Below are 7324 nucleotides of genomic sequence, written 5' to 3'. Positions count from 1 at the left end.
CAGAGAGGCCTTTCCTAAGCAGGTCTATCTTACGGTCCAAAATGGTCTCCGGACCATCCCCATCCCAGCTGGCCTCACGTCCAGCACACGCTGCAGGGCCTCAGCAACACGACCTCTACTGTGACCCCACAAGTGGACACAACGCGCAGAGTGGCCTGAATGGGGCAGAGGCCACTCATGCCGTCCCTCCCTGAGCTGTAAAACTAGTCCTACACCAGTCAGACTGCATTTGTCCTCTTCGCACAAATTGAGATCAGTACACGGGCATTCACACGTGTCCTGTGGAGAAAGACAGGACACTATAGAATGGGTGGTGGGATTTGCAGCAGACACCTTATCCCCCAAGCCAGGCCCAGATGGGCCCGTAGGAGGTATTCAAGCCCTGTCGCCTCTCTTCAGCCTTCTCTTTTCACCATGATGACAACGATGACAGTGATGATCATGGTAGCTAACGTTGCCGGAGACCTTAATGCAGCGGTTCTCAACCTGTGGGTCGCGACCCCTTTGGGGGTCGAACGACCCTTTCACAAGGGTCGCCTAAGACCACCGGAAAACACATATATAATTACATATTGTTTTTGTGATTAATCACTATGCTTTAATTATGTTCAATTTGTAACAATGAAATGGGGGGTCACCACAATATGAGGAGCTGTATTAAAGGGTCGCGGCATTAGGAAGGTTGAGAACCACTGCCTTAATGCATAAGAGGTGTGGTTCCAGGAACATTATTTGCATCCATTCATCTACTCCTCACAATCCTATAGACCAAAAGGGTCTCCATTATTATCCCCATTTTTCAGATGAAGCAACTGAGGCACAAAGGGATTAAGTAACTTACCCAAAAGTCCGTGGCACTTTCTCTTTATATAAACACACACACAGCACTTGAGAATGCTCGTGTACTGCTCTCAATTTCCTACTATCAAATCCTATAGTGTAAATTCTTCTGGCTAATCAACCTATGTTCTGAGTACAAATTCCTTTCTGCCTGTCAAAACTTAACAGCCCTAGCCCTAGCCGGTTTGGCTCAGTGGATAGGTCTGCGGACTGAAGGGTCCCAGGTTCGATTCCAGTCAAGGGCACATACCTTGGTTGCAGGTTCCCTGGCCCTGGTTGGGGTACGTGCAGGAGGCAGCCAATCAATGTGTCTCTCTCACATTGATGTTTCTCTCTGTCTCTCCCTCTCCCTTCCACTCTCTCTAAAAATCAATAGAAAATATCCTCAGGTGAGGATTAACAAGAAAAAAAAAATTAACAGCCCTACATCCCCTCCCCTCAGCACCTTTTAGGTCAGTGGTTCTCAACCTTGGCTGCACATTAGAATCACCTGGGAATCTTTTTAAAATCCTGATTTCTGGGCCTCATCCTCCGGAAATGCTGTTTCTTTGTTACTAATGTTGTGGCCCCACCCCATAACAAAGAAACAGAATTTCCAGAGGATGAAGCCCAGAAGTCAGGTTTTTTTAAAAGATTCCCAGGTGATTTGAATGTGCAGCCAAGGTTGAGAACCACTGTTTTAGATGGTTAGACCCAACTGATAAAGTCAAACTGAGATTTCTCCAGCTGAATATTTACTCTCTCAGCTAAGTTTCTGTGAGTTTCTGTGTGTGTGTGTGTGTGTGTGTGTGTGTACATATAGACATACACATTATATATAATTTTAAAAGTGGAATTCTAATTTTGGGACACAAAACCATGACAGACTATGATAACGCATATTTATATACTCAAGGTAATCTTCGAAGTTAAGCTTCATGGCAGGCTGGTGGGAAAGATTTGGGAACCTTAGGAATTTCCTGTTACTCCATAATCACATCCCATCAGTCTGGGTCTAAAGGCAGTCCACCTGGCGCAGGCCCCTACTCAGGGACACACGGCGCATTGACGCCGAGTATCTGGGACTCCTTTTCAGGGGCCCCCAGGAAGCCCTAGGAGGAGTCATGTGCCACGCCATCAAGGGGGCATGGTGCTGGTGGAGGGAGAGAAAGTTGGGAGTTCTCTGGGACTAGAGTTGCAAAATAACATAGGATGCTCAGTGAAATTTGAGTTTTAGATAAAACAACGAATAATATTTTAGTATGATTACATCCCAAATATTGCATTGGGCATAAAAGTTATTTGTTGTTTATCTGAAATATCTGAAATACAAATTTTCCTGGGCAGCCTGCATTTCTTTTTGCTAAATCTAGGATGGTCTGGGACTTCTCAGATTCAACTCCTGGGAAAAGAACATGAGAGACTTGTCACAGCAGTGGGTACCCAGCCATCTCCACGTCCTGAGCGAGGTGGCTGAGTGCGCTGCCCTGACTGCCTCCCCTACCAGCTCCAGGCAGCCATGGTAGGTGGGCGGGGGGCCCATCCTGGGTCACCCTACGGGGTCACACTCTTACTTGGCTGTGCCTTGGATCCAGGAACCTCCTTTTTTTTTTTTTTTTTTCAGAAGAAAACCAACTTCAATTTATTTAATTGATTTCAGAGAGGAAGAGGCAGAGAGAGAGAGAAATACGTATCAATGATGAAAGAGAACCATTGATCGGCTGCTCCTACACATCACTGGGGATCGAGCCCGCCACCCTGGCATGTGCCCTGACGGGGAATCGATGACCTCCTGGTTCACAGGTCGACGCTCAACCACTGAGCCACACCAGCAGGACAGAACACCAATTTCTTGATGACGTGGCCCCCAGTGCCCAGAGGACTGGGAGAGAATCCCCCCAGATGGTTCCCAGCCTGCCTGGCTTTGCTCCTACCCTTATAGACATGCACATAGAATATTTATCACATACAAAAATGTGTATCATGGAGAGTAACCGAAGATGGCGGCATAGAAAAACACCGGAAATTGCTGCCTCCGACAACAACTTAAAAAATACAACTAAAAGGGAGAACGGTCATCATCCAGAACCACAGGAAGGCTGGCTGAGTGGAAACTCTACAACTAGAAGGAAAGAGAAGAGCACACAGACTCAGAGGAACTACGAAAGTGAAGTGCAGAGGTACAGAGGCTCCGGCGCGCGCGGAAAGGGGCGGGCACCTGAGGACGCGGCTGTCTTTTTGAATCGGGAGGGAGTCACAAGCTCCCGACTGCTCTGAACTCCGGTTCCGGGAAATCTCTGGGGTCCCAGGACTCATACGGGGAGAAACTGGACGGTCTGGCAGCAGGCAGAACTCGGAACTTGAGGACGGCTTTCCCTCAGAGGTGCTGGCAGCAATTACCAGGACACTGAGACGCGCAGCCCCTTAGGGCAGGGCTGAGAATCAGCCATAGCTGCTTGCTCCGCCCTGTTGATTCCGAGACCCCCGCCCCTTCCAGGCTGCTGCAAAGCCTTTTGCATATGAATGCCTGGGTCCTTTGCAAACTGACAATTACCTAACAAATTGCAGCTGGGCCAGACAGACCCAGAACTTCCAAGAGAAGGCCCAAGGCCCACAGCAACTTGCATTGCTTCTCAGCTGGGCCTCATCTGGGCACCCCCAAACCCCAAAAAAAGGAAGGGGAATCTGCATATCTCTTCGTAGCTCCTGCTGGGTAACCTCAGGAAGAGGCTTAATTAGCACCTCCTTAGATCCAAGAGCCAGTGTATCCAGTGGTCAGAGTGGGACCACCCAGATTATAACTCCTCAAATTCATAAGGAACACACTCAGGGGGCAGACTCAGTGAGCACCAAAGCCCCACTGAAGCAAGTCTTGCCCCAGAAGGGTGTCTTCAGGACAGAAGTTCTCCCACTGCAGACAGAGCTGATTCTCACTGCCAATTGGCCTGGAGGTCAATTCCTCCCAGTGACACCTAAAACAACCAAGGCATAACTACAACAAGACTGTGCACAAAGCCCACAAGGGGGTGCACCAAGAGTGTCCACCTCAGGTAACTGGGGAGGCTGAGCCACTGGGCCCTGTAGGACACCTAGCACACAAAACCACTCTACCAACACAGGGAAGCAGACAAAATGCGAAGACAAAGAAACAGGTCACAAATGACAGAAATGGAGGAAAGCAAACGACTGGATATAGAGTTCAAAACCACGGTTCTAAGATTTTTCAAGAATTTTATGGAAACCGCTGATAAAAGTAGTGAGATCCTCGATAAATGTAGTGAGATCCTCAATAAATCTAATGAGACCCTCGATGTTGTGATAAAGGACCAACTAGAAATTAAGCATACACTGACTGAAATAAAGAATATTATACAGACTCCCAACAGCAGACCAGAGGATCGCAAGAATCAAGTCAAAGATTTGAAATACGAAGAAGCAAAAAACACCCAACCGGAAAAGCAAAATGAAAAAAGAATCCAAAAATACGAAGATAGTGTAAGGAGCCTCTGGGACAACTTCAAGCGTACCAACATCAGAATTATAGGGGTACCAGAAGATGAGAGAGGGCAAGATATTGAAAACCTATTTGAAGAAATAATGACAGAAAACTTCCCCTACCTGGTGAAAGAAATAGACTTCCAAGTCCAGGAAGCGCAGAGAACCCCAAACAAAAGGAATCCAAAGAGGACCACACCAAGACACATCATAATTAAAATGCCAAGAGCAAAAGACAAAGAGAGAATCTTAAATGCAGCAAGAGAAAAAAAGTCAGTTACCTACAAGGGAGTACCCATACGACTGTCAGCTGATTTCTCAACAGAAACCATGCAGGCCAGAAGACAGTGGCAAGAAATATTCAAAGTGATGAATAGCAAGAACCTACAACCAAGATTACTTTATCCAGCAAAGCTATCATTCAGAATTGAAGGTCAGATAAAGAGCTTCACAGATAAGAAAAAGCTAAAGGAGTTCATCACCACCAAACCAGCATTATATGAAATGCTGAAAGGTATTCTTTAAGAAGAGGAAGAAGAAAAAGGAACTCTTACCATTTGCCACACCATGGATGGAACTAGAGAGCATTAGGCTAAGTGAAATAAGCCAGTCAGAGAAGGATAAATACCACATGATCTCACTCATTTGTGGAATATAATGAACATCATAAACTGATGAACAAGGACTGATCCAGAGATGGAGAGGCATTGATTGGACTGTCGGGCCTTGGAGGGAAGGTAGGGGAGGGTGGGGGTAAGGGGGAAAGATCAACCAAAGGACTTACATGCAAGCATGTAGGTCTAGCCAATGGACACGGACAGCGGGGGGTGGGGGCATGAGCGGGGGGGGGGGGGTAGGGGGTAACGTGGGTATAAGGACACATATGTAATATCTTAATCAATAAAAAAAATATATTAAAAAATAAAAAAAAAAGACACATTCAGAGTGAAAATTCAAATGTCACAGGAATGTTTAAGTTAGAACATCCTTTTAGAGATAACTAGTATCAAGTTTAATGCGTCTTCTTCCAGATTTTTCTCTATAAAAATGATCATGTTATTATCGTCTCTATAAATAGAATCATATTATACAGACTGTTCTGAAACTTACTTCTTTTTCACATGACACCAGGGACTTCTTGCCATGCAGACGTGCGTTTCTAATTCGTTGGTCTTACTCTGCCTCATTCTTTTTCTTTTTAAAAAAAATAATTCTGGGTTTATTTGTTTTTTGTGTGTAAAATATATTTGTATTGATTTCAGAGAGGAAGGGAGAGGAAGAGAGAGATAGAAACATCAATGATGAGAGGGAATCATTGATTGGCTGCCTCCTGCATGCCCCCCACTAGGGACAAGCCAGCAACCCAGGCATGTGCCCTGACCAGAACACACCAGTCAGGCTCTGCCTCGTTCTTTTTCTTCTTCTTCTTCTTCTTTTTTCTCTCCGTAGAGACCATTAAAAAATTGACAGTGCTGACTATATTTCACGTTGTCATGGTGGAGTATTGGGAAAGTTTTCAATTAGCAATAATTGCACCTTGGATAAACCTCATTGGCTACGGTACTGCTACTGTGCAAAGCTCTGCCCTATTCTTTATCTCAGTGGTGTTTGGTCTTTTAGAGCTCAGAGCCTCTTCGAGCGTTAGATGAATGGCAATTACACATAGGCACATCACCCAAATATTTGTATACTAGGGGCCCAGTGCACGAATTCGTGCACCTTGAAAGGAACTGTGGACTGTGAGGCTGCGGTGGGCACAGAGGCAGGTCTCGGCCCATCCTCCACGCCCTACCTGGTCCCTGCCGCCGTGGCCCCTATCTGCCAGCATTGGGGCTGGCGCCAGCAGTGGGTGCAATCAGGGCCAGAGCTGTCAGCGGGTGGGAGTGGTGGCTGCTGCCCCAATTGCCCCTCAGGAGCAGGGAGAGGTAGAGAAGCCCCCAGGGGTGATCAGGGCCCGAAGCCGCCGCTTGCACCCACTGATGGCACCAAGTGATCGGGACTGGCACCGGGCAAAGAATTTTCAGTAACCACCAGAGGCTCACCCCGATGACAGCAACCGGCACCCCGCCTTGGTCTGGCGCCCCCACTCACCTGCTCCACCATCCCACCTCGGCCAACACCTGCCATGTTCCGCACATGCCCCCTGGTGGTCAGCACACGTCATAGTGACCAGTTGTTCGGTTGTTCTGGTTGTTCCACCATTTGGTCTATTTGCATATTAGCTTTTTATTATATAGGGTGACTTTGGGTATCAGAGCCTTCCTGAGGTTGATCTGACCCCTTCACCCTGGGCGGGGGCGGGGGTGGGGGGAGGACCACTGAAATGAGTCCAGAGAGTGGAAGATTGCGAACGAGACTGGCTTATTGTTGGGATGGGAAGACCCATCTGGGGAGCCTCTGTCAAAGGTCTTGGGTCGCTGCCTCCTGTGAGACCCTCTGCCTGTCGGAGCTCCCATCCCTGGGCTCCTCCTCAGCCAGGGGCTCCCCTCCTCGCAGCCTCCAGATCACGTGACTCCAGCGGCTGCCAACCCCCTGGGCAATGCCAAGAGCCTCCTGGCCTCAAACGGGTTGGGTGACATTCACTTCCTGGCGCTGTCCTCCCGGCCTGCTCAGTCCTCAGGAATGCCTCGGCGGCAGCTGTCACAGTGACAGCAGCAGGAGGACGTGCTGCCTGCCGGCACCTCTGGGCGCAGGATCTGCCTACAGAGGCCCCGGGAAAGTGGCTGCTGCTCCTCCTGGCTTCGGCCACAGTGAGTCTGGGGACCCAGCGCAGGGTTGGGGGGGTGGGGGGGTCGATGCGGGGGGTGGGGGGGTGGAGGAGCAGGATCCAGGCGGGAGGTTGGCAAGGGTCCTGACCCAACTGGAGTGATGCAGGGTGTGGGAGTGAGTGTGTGTGTGTGTGTGTGTGTGTGTCAGTGTCTTGGGATGGGAAGTGTCATAGCTGAAACTATAGGCCTCTGCCTCACAGGCTCACCGTCCCCAGGTGGGGAGGAGGGGGTCCGGGGGCTGA

General features: G+C 48.7%; 1 non-coding gene across 1 annotated transcript; it reads right to left on the bottom strand.

Annotated features, from left to right (window-relative positions):
• Positions 1-5754: 5754 nt before the first annotated feature.
• On the bottom strand, positions 5755-5895 carry LOC111823201. The gene has a single exon (XR_002826213.1). It is a non-coding gene; the product is annotated as a U4 spliceosomal RNA (small nuclear RNA).
• Between the last annotated feature and the right edge of the window lie 1429 nt (positions 5896-7324).

This window comes from Myotis lucifugus, unplaced genomic scaffold, assembly GCF_000147115.1.
Source record: "Myotis lucifugus unplaced genomic scaffold, Myoluc2.0 scaffold_420, whole genome shotgun sequence".
Classification (NCBI taxonomy): Eukaryota; Metazoa; Chordata; class Mammalia; order Chiroptera; family Vespertilionidae; genus Myotis; species Myotis lucifugus.
The sequence above is the reverse complement of the archived record's forward strand: the minus strand, read 5'-3'. Positions and strand labels throughout refer to the sequence as shown.